The sequence below is a fragment of the Triticum urartu genome, chromosome 2A (genome assembly GCF_056163025.1).
Source record: "Triticum urartu cultivar PI428250 chromosome 2A, HENAU_Tu73, whole genome shotgun sequence".
Taxonomy (NCBI): domain Eukaryota; kingdom Viridiplantae; phylum Streptophyta; class Magnoliopsida; order Poales; family Poaceae; genus Triticum; species Triticum urartu.
The window spans coordinates 741259696-741272214 of NC_141874.1; positions in this window are offsets into that span (position 1 = coordinate 741259696).

Here is a 12519-nt window from a genome sequence, read left to right on the forward strand (position 1 = left end):
CTTTAGCTCCTCATTGGGTTCGACACTCTTACTTATCGAAAACTGTTACGATCCCCTATACTTGTGGGTTATCAAGACCTTTTTCTGGCGCCGTTGTCGGGGAGCAATAGCGTGGGGTGAATATTCTCGTGTGTGCTTGTTTGCTTTATCACTAAGTAATTTTTATCTGCTGTTCTTAGTTGTTTTCTATCATTAGTTATGGGTAGGAAACGCAAAATACCAAAAAAATTAGTTGTACCTACTAAACCAATGGTTGAAGAACCACTCAAAATCTATCACACTGGATCATCTTTGATCCCTATGTGCTCGTGCTGAAACCCCAACTAGCTTAGTTGAGGGCAAATCTTTAGATGAGCATGCTTGTTATGTGCGACACCAAATATCTGAAAAAGGGAAAACTTTACTGGATCAAATTCATCGTTTGCAATGCTATGCTTGGAATTTATGTGAAATATATGATTATACTAGTTTTTATGAAGACCCTAAGAAACACCTTTCCTACCAATGTTTGTTTAGTGATAATGGAATCGTATCCTCTTATGCTAAGGGTGTTTATAGTTACTATGATGTTCAACAAATTGAAGAATTTGTTGCTTTTAAGGGTGCTTACGAAATTGCTTCTTTGATTGAAAAGTATGATGCTACTCTTTACAAATCCGAAAATTTTGCCATATTTAAATATTGCTATGATCATTATGCTTCTAATGCCTATGTTGAACCATATATTGAGTACTACTCCGCTGTCCAAGAAGAGACTAATATTTTGCAGGAGTCTATGGAAGAAGAAATTGATGAAACTATGAGCTCATTGGATGAAAAAGATGATGGGGAGAGCGAAGAACAAAAGGAGGAAGAGCGGATTAGCTACCCGTGCCCAGCTTCTAATGAGAGTAACCCTCCAACTCATATATTGTTTAAATTCCCTTCGTGCTTACCGAAGGATGATTGCTATGATGACTATTATGATCCCTATGATTCTTTTGAAATATCCCTTTTTGATGATGCTTGCTATGCTCGTGGCCAAGATGCCACTATGAATTATGCTTATGGAGATGAACTTGCTATAGTTCCTTATGTTAAACATGAAATTGTTGCTATTGCACCCACTCATGATAATCCTATTATCTTTTTGAATTCTCCCGATTACACTATATCGGAGAAGTTTGCTCTTATTAAGGAATATATTGATGTGTTGCCTTTTACCGTTGCACATGATGATTTTGATGAATATAATATGCATGTGCTTGCTGCTCCTACTTGCAATTATTATGAGAGAGGAACTATATCTCCGCCTCTTTATGTTTCCAATACGATAAAATTGCAAGAAATTGTTTATACTATGCGTTGGCCTTTACTAGGTGTGCATGAATTGTTCTTTTATGACATGCCGATGCATAGGAAGAGAGTTAGATTTCGTCATTGCTTGATATATGTTTCTTTGTGCTCACTACTAAATTACAAATCATTGTTAATTAAAATTGGCTTTGATATACCTTGGGATCTGGGTGGATTCATTACTTGAGCACTATATGCCTAGCTTAATGGCTTTAAAGAAAGCGCTGCCAGGGAGACAACCCGGAAGTTTTAGAGATTCATTTATTTCTGTTGTGTGCTTTTGTAAAGTTTAGAAATAAAAATAATGTGCCAAGGTTTGCCTTTAGGATGTTTACATTTGCTTGATGGTTTGTATGGTGCAGGACAGAAACTTTGGCTGTAGTGCGCGATTTTACATTTTTAGCTGGAACGTCAAATGGTTCTGATTCTTTTTGAACTGTCTTCCTATACAAATTTTTTATTTTTTCCTAATTTTGGTAGAATTTTTCAAGTATCATAATTATGGTGAATGTTCAGATTATTACAGATTGTTCTGTTTTTGATGCATAGTTTGCTTGTTTTGATGAAACTATCAACTTATATTCGTGGATTAAGCCATGAAAAAAGTTATATTACAGTAGACACAATGCAAAAACAAAATATGAATTGGTTTGCAATAGTACTTATAGTGGTGATTTGCTTTATTATACTAACGGATCTTACCGAGTTTTCTGTTGAAGTTTTGTGTGGATGAAGTGTTCGATGATCGAGAAGGTCTCGATGTGAGAAGAAGGAAGAGAGGCAAGAGCTCAAGCTTGGGGATGCCCGAGGCACCCCAAGTAAATATTCAAGGAGACCCAAGCGTCTAAGCTTGGGGATGCTGGGGAGGCATCCCCTCTTTCTTCAACAAGTATCGGTATGTTTTCGGATTCGTTTCGTTCATGCGATATGTGCAAGTCTTGGAGCGTCTTTTGCATTTAGGTTTTTATTTTTCTTTTTATGCAGCATGCTGGTGTGAGATGGTCCTTGGTTGATTTATAGGATTCTCATTGCACTTGACTTATATCTTTTGAGTATGGCTTTATAGAATGCCTCATGTGCTTCACTTATATCATTTGAAGTTTGGATAGCCTGTTTCTCTATACATAGACAACCGCCATTTGTAGAATGCTCTTTTGCTTCACTTATATTTGTTAGAGTGTGGGCATATCTTTTGTAGAAAGAATTAAACTCTCTTGCTTCACTTATATCTGTTTAGAGAGATGACAGGAATTGGTCATTCACATGGTTAGTCATAAAATCCTACATAAAACTTGTAGATCACTGAATATGATATGTTTGATTCCTTGCAATAGTTTCGCGATATAAAGATGGTGATATTAGAGTCATGCTAGTGGGTAGTTGTGGATTGTAGAAATACTTGTGTTGAAGTTTGTGATTCCCGTAGCATGCACGTATGGTGAACCGTTATGTGATGAAGTCATAGCATGATTTATTTATTGATTGTCTTCCTTATGAGTGGTGGTCGGGGACGAGCGATGGTCTTTTCCTACCAATCTATCCCCCTAGGAGCATGCGCGTAGTACTTTGTTTTGATGACTAATAGATTTTTGCAATAAGTATGTGAGTTCTTTATGACTAATGTTGAGTCCATGGATTATACGCACTCTCACCCTTCCATCATTGCTAGCCTCTCTAGTACCGCGCAACTTTCTCCAGTACCATAAACCCACCATATATCTTCCTCAAAACAGCCACCATACCTACCTATCATGGCATTTCCATAGCCATTCCGAGATATATTGCCATGCAACTTTCATCATCATCATATAAATGACTTGAGCATTCATTGTCATATTGCTTTGCATGATCGTAAGATATCTAGCATGATGTTTTCATGCCTTGTCTGTTTTTTTGATGTCATTGCTACGCTAGATCCTTGCACATCCCGGTACACCGCCGGAGGCATTCATATAGAGTCATATCTTTGTTCTAGTATCGAGTTGTAATATTGAGTTGTAAGTAAATAAAAGTGTGATGATCATCATTATTAGAGCATTCCCAGTGGGGAATGGATAATGGAGACTATGATTCCCCCACAAGTCGGGATGAGTCTCCGGACGAAAAAAAATAAAAAAAGAGAAAGGCCAAAAAAGAGAAGGCCCAAAAAAGAGAAAAAACAAAAAAAAATGAGAGAAAAAGAGAGAAGGGGCAGTGCTACTATCCTTTTTCCACACTTGTGCTTCAAAGTAGCACCATGTTCTTCATATAGAGAGTCTCTTGAGTTATCACTTTCATATACTAGTGGGAATTTTCATTATAGAACTTGGCTTGTATATTGCGATGATGGGCTTCCTCAAATGCCCGAGGTCTTCATGAGCAAGAAAGTTGGATGCACACCCACTTAGTTTCAGTTAGAGCTTTCATACACTTATAGCTCTAGTGCATCCGTTTCATGGCAATCCCTACTCACTCACATTGATATCTATTGATGGGCATCTCCATAGCCCGTTGATACGCCTAGTTGATGTGAGACTATCTTCTCCTTTTTGTCTCCTCCACCATCATATTCTATTCCACCTATAGTGCTATGTCCATGGCTCACGCTCATGTATTGCGTGAAAGTTGAAAAGGTTTGAGAACGTCAAAAGTATGAAACAATTGCTTGGCTTGTCATCGGGCTTGTGCATGATGTGAGTATTTTGTGTGGTGAAGATGGAGCATAGCCAGACTATATGATTTTGTAGGGATAACTTTCTTTGGCCATGTTATTTTGAAAATACATGATTGCTTTATTAGTATGCTTGAAGTATTATTGTCTTAATGTCAAAGGATAGACTATTGCTTTGAATCACTCATGTCTTAATATTCATGCCATGATTAGACATATGATCAAGATTATGCTAGGTAGCATTCCACATCAAAAATTATCTTTTTATCATTTACCTACTCGAGGACGAGCAGGAATTAAGCTTGGGGATGCTGATACGTCTCCATCGTATCTATAATTTTTGATTGTTCCATGCCAATATTATTAAACTTTTATATACTTTTTGGCAACTTTTTATATTATTTTTGGGACTAACATATTGATCCAGTGCCCAGTGCCGGTTCCTGTCTATTGCATGTTTTTGGTTTCGCAGAATATCCATATCAAACAGAGTCCAAACGGGATAAAAACGGAAGGAGCTTATCTTTGGAAAATATGGAAAATTCGAAAGGAAAATCAACGTGAACCAGTGCCCGAGGTGGTCACAAGGCAGGGGGCGCACCCCCTACCCTCGTGAGCCCACCATAAGGCGGTTGATGCTCTTATTTTGCCGCAACAAAGCTAATATTCAGAAAAAAAATCATGGCGAAGGTTTCAGGCCAATCGGAGTTACGGATCTCCATATATATACGAAACGGTGAAACAGAGCCAGACGAGAACGCAGAAACAGAGAGAGACAGAGAGACAGATCCAATCTCGGAGGGGCTCTCGCCCCTCCCGTGCCATGGAGGCCATGGACTAGAGGGGAAACCCTTCTCCCATCTACGGAGGAGGTCAAGGAAGAATAAGAAGGAGGGGGGCTCTCCCCCCTCGCTTCCGGTGGCACCGGAGTGCCACCGGGGGCCATCATCATCACCGCGATCTACACCAACACCTCCGCCATCTTCACCAACATCTCCATCACCTTCCCCCTCTATCTACAGCGGTCCACTCTCCCGCAACCCACTGTACCCTCTACTTGAACATGGTGCTTTATGCTTCATATTATTATCCAATGATGTGTTGCCATCCTATGATGTCTGAGTAGATTTTTGTTGTCCTATCGGTGGTTGTTGAATTGCTATGATTGATTTAATTTGCTTGTGGTTATGTTGCTGTCCTTTGGTGCCCATCATATGATTGCGCGCGTGGATCACACCCTAGGGTTAGTTTTATGTTGATAGGACTATGTATTGGAGGGCAAGAGTGACAGAAGCTTCAACCTAGCATAGAAATTGATGCATACGGGATTGAAGGGGGACCAATATATCTTAATGCTATGGTTGGGTTTTACCTTAATGAACGTTAGTAGTTGCAGATTCTTGCTAATAGTTCCAATCATAAGTGCATAGAATTCCATGTCAGGGACGACATGCTAGCAGTGGCCTCTCCCACATAATACTTGCTATCGGTCTAGTAAAGTAGTCAATTGCTTAGGGACAATTTCGCAACTCCTACCACCACTTTTCCACACTCGCTATATTTACTTTATTGTTTCTTTATCTTAACAGCCCCTAGTTTTATTTTCGTGCTCTTTACTTTCTTGCAAACCTATCCAACAACACCTACAAAGTACTTCTAGTTTCATACTTGTTCTAGGTAAAGCGAACGTCAAGCGTGCGTAGAGTTGTATCGGTGGTCGATAGAACTTGAGGGAATATTTGTTCTAACTTTAGCTCCTCGTTGGGTTCGGGACTCTTACTTATTGAAAACTGTTGCGATCCCCTGTCCTTGTGGGTTATCAAGAGTCAGTGCTACACACGGCCTCCAAGACATATCCTACAAACACCAGAAACTAGTTGCAACTCCTGGACAGAGGGCAAGGGCAGTTAATAAGTCGAGATGGTCCATTGGTTTCGGGCCCAATGTGTGGTAGTAGCTGTTCATGGATCACAAACACAGAACTCAGTTCCTAAGGACGGCTTCAATGAAACAACCCACCATGTACTCCTACATGGCCTCTCATCGATACCTTTACCAAATCGTGTTCACACACTTAGCTCTCAACATTAGGACATGTTCACACACCTCCAATTCATCCCCGATGAATCAGACCTGACTCAACTCTAAGCAGTAGAAGGCATGATAAACAAGCATGAATGAGTAGGCACATCAGGGCTCAAACAACTCCTACTCATGCTAATGGGTTTCATCTATTTACTGTGGCAATGACAGGTCATGCAGAGGAAAAGGGGTTCAACTACCGCAGCATGTAACCGTTGAATCATTGTTGTCCAAATGCAGTAAAAGAGAGCAGGAGTGAGAGAGTGGGATTGTATCGGAATGAACAAGGGGGTTTTTCTTGCCTGGCACTTTTGAAGATAGTATATCTCTTCATCGGTGTCATCGAACTCATCGTGGGAACCACGTCTACTGAGAGGGGACAAATACCGGCAACACAGAAGGAAACACAATCAATGCAATTCACAATATGATGCATGATGATGACATGGAAATATGAATGTGTTGGCCTAATGCAACTACAACCATATGGGTTTGAGTTATTTGGAACCCAAGGTTCAAGTCCAAACTCAAACTATGACTTTATAAAGTGCATTATCATGTTTTGATATAAATAGCAGGTTTAAGTTTCTTTAACATGCACGAAACCAGTATAGATGGGTAGATTGGATTTTTCTGATCATTTTTCATATATAACTTATTTCATTCTGGGTTATGGTTGAATTTCTATGAATTTTAGAAGTTTTGGACATTTTCTGGAATTTCCTGAATTATTAAAAGCAGAAAATGATTAACCGCATCAGCACTACGTCACTGTGACGTCAGCAAGGTCAACAGGGTCGCCCAGAGTCAAACCTGATCTATGGGGTCCACACGTCAGTGGAACATTACTTAACTGTGTTAATTAGCATTAAGCTAACCCTAAATAAAGTGTCAGCAGGGCTGGGCCCACACGTCAGTGCCACGGTAGGTTAATTAAGTTAAATTATAAACTTAACCAAAATTAGCAGGGCGAGGGCCCACTTATCAGCGACCCAGGGGGTCATTTGGTTAGTGTCTAACCGGTGTTTAGCCGGAGTTATGGCCGCCGGCGAGGCCAGTCGCGGTGGAGGTCGTCGGAATTCCTCCTTCGGCGACCATTTGGATGGAGAAGCCCACGGGCGAGGAGCTGGGGCTCGTCCACGTCGTTAGGAGCAAGGGGAAAGAGGTTGTGAGTGAGGGGAAAGGACCAAGGGGGCTTGGGCGTCTCCAGGCACTCGGTCGAGGATGGGGGAGGAAGTAGGAGGTGGAAGCAGGAGGTGGCATCCGCTGCGCGCGCGGGCGACACACTGTCGGTGTCAAAACCGGCGGATCTCGGGTAGGGGGTCCCGAACTGTGCGTCTAAGGCGGATGGTAAAAGGAGGCGGGGGACACAATGTTTACCCAGCTTCGGGCCCTCTCGATGGAGGTAATACCCTACTTCCTGCTTGATTGATCTTGATGATATGAGTATTACATGAGTTGATCTACCACGAGATCGGAGAGGCTAAACCCTAGAAGCTAGCCTACGGTATGATTGTTGTTGTCCTACGGACTAAAACCCTCCGGTTTATATAGATATCGGAGGGGCTAGGGTTACACAGAGTCGGTTACAAGGGAGGAGATCTACATATCTGAATCGCCAAGCTTGCCTTCCACGCAAAGGAGAGTCCCATCTGGACACGTGACGAAGTCTTCAATCTTGTATCTTCATAGTCCAACAGTCCGGCCAAAGTATATAGTCCGGCGGTCCGAGGACCCCCTAATCCAGGACCCCCTCAGTAGCCCCCGAACCAGGCTTCAATGACGATGAGTCCGGCGCGCAGATTGTCTTCGGCATTGCAAGGCGGGTTCTCCTCCAAATCCTGAGTACCTGTCGTAACAAGTTGTGTCCGGCCTCCCATGAATGTTGCACTCCTCAGCTTCTATGCCTTAATAATGGCTATCTTCCACATGTCGAGCGAATGCGAGAGGTAGGGGTGTTTTTACATTTACCACCCTAACCAGGTAGATTAATCATCTATTTAAACAGTCGGGGATCTTCAGATCTAGATCACAACACCTTCCCACAACAAGTATCCATTGGAGCGTGCCTGAAAAAATCCATCCCATTATGGCCGGCCATCGCAGCTCCTCCTCTCGCCCTCGTAGCCCTAAGCCAGGTGGTTTATGAAGTGTTCTATTCCCCATAGCCAACTAGTAGAGTTGCAGACCCAGGGGTTTCTCCCTCCTGCATAGATGGTCCTTGTCCGAGCCAGACTAGCCACTTATAATGGCGGGGAGCAAGCGGAAAGTTTTCCCAACCCATCCACGGGGGAGCGGGTATGCATCGCCCCTTATTTATTGAGGGTACTAGGATTTCCAATCCATCCATTCCTCCGTGGGCTCCTGGAGTTCTATGGCCTCCAGCTGCATAACTTTCCTCCCGCCTCCATATTACGCATCGCAGGCTATGTTGCCCTTTGCGAGCTGTTTCTGGGCTGCGAAGCTCATTTCGACCTATGGCAGAGGCTATTCTGCCTCGTGCCCCGTACACAGAAGGGGTCAATATTTCAAGTGGGCGGAGCCGAAATATGGCGCATCGCCGGGACCGGATACCTGTCCGATACTCCGAAGAAGAGATCCGAAGACTGGCCTTCAGAGTGGTTTTATATGGAGGACGTTCCCCTCCTAGATCCTATTCGGATGGGCCTTCCTGAGTTCAACAACGCCCCCTTGAAGAAACGCCGTAGCTGGTGCCCTTGGAGACCCCAGGAGGAAGATAACAGAGAAGTCCTTTACCTGATGAGCCGGATAAAGACACTGGCCGAATCAGGACTGACAATAATCGAGGTTATGTCAATATGTATAATGCGGGGGGTGCAACCACTTCAATATCGGGGACAACCCATGTGGCACTTCAATGGAGAAGACGATGCCACCCGCTGCGGCCATAAAGGTCCGGACACGGCCACCGCTCTCGCGAAAATACTGTCCGATTTATATAAGGGAGGGGAAGAGGAGTTCATCCGTATTAAGCCGCAGGATGGATTCTCCATGTACAACCCCCCAAACTGGGTGAGCTGCTGCTTTTTACTCCAAACCTTCCCGCTTTCTTTGTCATAAATATTTACCTTGCTATTTCATAGCAGGAACTACAAAGAGCTGTGAGGGAGATTCACAGCCCATCTCCACAGCCAGAGGACCCTGATCGGGCCCTTGATCCCGGACTCGAAGAATATCCGGACATATTCGTGGAGCTCATCGACATGACGCTTTATCAGTTAAGCTGCGACGGTGCCTTGGTGGCCATCACCGCCGATTATCCTGGACTGCTCCCTGCATCGCATGTAAGTAAAACAGGAGTCCCAACTTCCGAGAAGGATCCCCTTTTTCGCACTTCACCCGCCGCACATGTGTGGTGTCTTGCAGGGAAGGCCCTCGGGACGCCATGCCGAACACGCAGTGACTCACCAACAAGGGGCATCGAAACCAGGTAGGCTTAAAAGGAAGGCGGTCAGGACTGAGATGTCGTCGTAGAGGTATGAAAAAGAACCCTGCTCCATGGTTATTGTCTTTAAAATATAGTAACGTCCGTGGTTAAAACCAGGAAAAACGCTCACCGGACCGTATCCGGAGAGCCTGCCGGCCATGCCTCCACCAGCCGGGCTCCGGAGGCGGACTTGGAGGAAGATACTAATGTGGGGACAATGCCGGATATTCCTCCAACCGAGGATGCAGATAGGCTGTCCGCTACAAATTACGGAGAGGAGAGTGCCATGAAGCACAGGCATCGCCGGGCCGTATTCCGTGACCCCGATTTTCCTGAAGAGGCGTTTGATGCCTTCAATTCAGGGGATGCGTACATCCGAGCTGCTCAAAATGGTCTTGCCAGAGCCACGGACCAGTATGTAAAGGATATACGGGTAAGAAAATCTGATAATTATATATACAAGTAGCCCCTGAGACATGAAACAGTTGGCACAACTGATTTAAGGATCATTATTTGCATAGGTTCTTACTGAGAAGAATACCTAGTTGTCTCAAGAGCTGGAGGAGTGCAAAGCCCAGCTACGGGCCGTAGTTGCCAAAATGGAGGAGTCCAAGAAGGCCCCATCTGGTAAAGCTTGTTCCTATCGAAAAGAACGAGATATACCAGTTAATATTTGGCTTGCATGCTAATCTAATCAATAGATTCTGTAGATGATCCCGGAGTGAATCCGGAGGAGCAAAATGCTCAATGACAACTGAAGGCTAGCGAGCGCGTGCTTACACAAGTTAGGCGGGAGAAAAACGATCACCAAGATGCCAATACCCGGCTGGATGTTGAACTGAAAGATGTTCGGGCCCAGCCGGCTGACTCCATAAAGGAGAATAAAAGACTCCGACGCGGCATTTTCAGTAAGTGCTTGAGTAAACTTCTATAGAATTCGGCGAAGAAACCAGCTAACAGAGCTATATCTGTAGGTATGCTGACGGGCCGTCCCGGAGAGGAGATGCCCGGGCCAGCGGGAGATCTTCTGCCAGAGCTCTCACAACTGCACAAACAAGTTCAACAGGTGATACAGGACCTTCCCCAGGCCTTGTGGCCATCCGCCTCCCTGCCAGGATGCATGGGGGAGCTTGTAGAGATACTCAAGGGAGCGCGGCAGCGCTTCCGATTATGGAAGATATCTGCCTGTCGACAAGGTGCAAGGGAAGCCTGGGCCATGGTGAAGGCTCGATATACCAAGGCTAATCCGAACCATATGACCAAGGTCGGCCCTGTAGGGCCTGACGGGAAAGAGATCCCCGTCAGCTTGGTGTATGACCAGGTGAAATTAGCCGCAAAGTATTCCCAACAGGATTGTGGGCTAGACAGCCTGTTGGATGGTATAGAAGAAGAATTTAGTCAGTCTAAGTGACTATGTACTTCGAGTGACATATATTTTCCCTAGCCGGATTGTAAATCATTTGTCATGGCGGACCTTTTCGCTTCGACCTCCTGACCCAACAGTCCGGAGTGTATCCGAATACCCGCTCAGTTATGTAAAAACCAGGTTACGCATGGAAACCAGACGTAGGGCTCATAAGTGCTTGAACAGACAAGTACCCAACTAGTTATGTTATATTACATGGATAGTAAGAAACATCTTCCAGGTAGAATAGTTCCGTTAAGGGTTCCTTTCCCTGGGTACGCATGCATTAATGTGCATGTCCGAACTGCGACAAGAGACGCATGATATAATGTTCTGGGGGTATGTATTCTAATAAGTAAAAATATCATCCTTTGTTCGCTCTTGATAACCCACAAGTATAGGGGATCGCAACGGTTTTCGATAAGTAAGAGTGTGGAACCCAACGAGGGGCTAAAGTTAGAACAAATATTCCCTCAAGTTCTATCAACCACCGCTACAACTCTACGCACGCTTGACGTTCGCTTTACCTAGAACAAGTACGAAAATGTAAGTACTTTGTAGGTGTTTTTGTATAGGTTTGCAAGGTAATAAAGAGCATGTAAATAAAATGTAGGGGCTGTTTTGATAAAGACACAGCTAAGTTAGTTTTAGTAGAGAGCTTTTTGTTACGAGAAAGTTATTTGTCCCTAGGCAATCGATAGCTAGACCATTAATCATTATTGCAATTTTATTTGAGGAGAGGCATAAGCTAACATACTTTCTCTACTTGGATCATATGCACTTATGATTGGAACTCTAGCAAGCATCAACAAGTACTAAAGATCATTAAGGTAAAACCCAACCATAGCATTAAAGCATCAAGTCCTCTTTATCCCATACGCAACAACCCCCTTACTCGGCTTTGTGTTTCAATCACTCACGCAACCCACTATAAGCGAATCATGAACGTATTGCAACACCCTACAGCGGGGATCCCTCACGCTGCGCGACACGGAGAGCACCATAGGACAGCACCAATAATAAAACATGCAACTCAAACCAATCATCATCATCAAATAACGCATAGGACAGAGCGGATCTACTCAAACATCATAGGATAGCCATACATCATCGGGAAATAATATATAGCATTGAGCACCATGTTTAAGTAGAGTTTACAGCGGGTAAGAGAGAGGTTACACTGCTGCATAGAGGGGGGAAGAGTTGGTGATGATGGCGGTGAAGTTGTTGGTGAAGATTGCGGTGATGATGATGGCCACGGCAGCGTTCCGGCGCCACCGGAAGAGAAGGGGAGAGGGGGCCCCTTCGTCTTCTTCTTCCTTGACCTCCTCCCTAGTTGGGAGAAGGGTTTCCCCACTGGTCCTTGGCCTCCATGGTGTGGGAGGGGCGAGAGCCCCTCCGAGATTGGATCTGTCTCTCTGTCTCTCTGTCTCTCTCTGTTTCTGCGTTCCCAGATTCTACCCTTTCACCATTTCTTATATTCCTGGAGATCCGTAACTCCGATTGGGCTGACATTTTAACACGATCTCTATCCGGATATTAGCTTTCTTGCGGCGAAAAAGGGAACAAACCGCCTTACGGGGTGGCCACGAGGGTCAG